We start from the raw sequence: 893 nt of genomic DNA on the forward strand, positions 1-893 counted from the left end.
ATTCTGACTTTTTTTTCTCATAATTGTGTGATATAAACTCGCAATTATGAGTTAAAAAGTAGTAATTGTCGCAATTCTAAGAAATAAAGTCAGAATTGTGAGATATGAACTCGCAATTCTGAGAACATATCAGTCTTTTCCCCCCCTCAAAATTGGACTTTAACTCGCAATTGCGTGTTATAAAGTCAGAATTGCGAGATATAAACTCGCAATTGCACGAAAAAAAAGTCAGAATTGTGAGTTTTTATCTCGCAATTGTGAGTTTATATCTCGCAATTCTGACTATAACTCGCAATTCTGACTTTATATCACGTAATTCTGAGGAAAAAAGTCAGAATTCTGAGTTTATATCTTGCAATTCTGTGAAAAAAAAGTCAGAATTGTGAGATCAAAAGTCACAATAACTTTTATTTATTTATTTATTTATTTTTTATTCAGTGGCGGAAACGGGCTTCCATATTATTCAGAACAGGTTTCAGTTTAAAAAAAAAATGCTGGAACACAGTTATGTTTCTCTGCAGATGGAAAACACTAAATATAGACTAATATTCTCTTTTACAGCCTTATTTAGCGAAACAAAAATCCAAACAAGTGACTGTTATAAACCATTTTTTTAAATATAAACCATAAAGCCCTACAACGTAAGTGTAGTCCAAACAAATGATTTTTAGTGAATCAGACATACACAGCACACTGTGGGCTTGTGAGAGATAAATCAGTGTTTCGGGCATGTTCAAGTAGTTAAAATACAGTACATTTTATAAGATTTGTCAGTAGTATTTTCTATAAAAAATGAATTAATTAAAAATGAATTAAATGTTTTGACCATTTTTTGATAACACCAACATTTTTAAAATCTAAATTATCATTTGGCAATGGAATTGCATTTCTCA

This window comes from Sinocyclocheilus anshuiensis, unplaced genomic scaffold (assembly GCF_001515605.1).
Source record: "Sinocyclocheilus anshuiensis isolate Anshui unplaced genomic scaffold, SAMN03320099.WGS_v1.1 scaffold805, whole genome shotgun sequence".
NCBI classification, from domain to species: Eukaryota; Metazoa; Chordata; class Actinopteri; order Cypriniformes; family Cyprinidae; genus Sinocyclocheilus; species Sinocyclocheilus anshuiensis.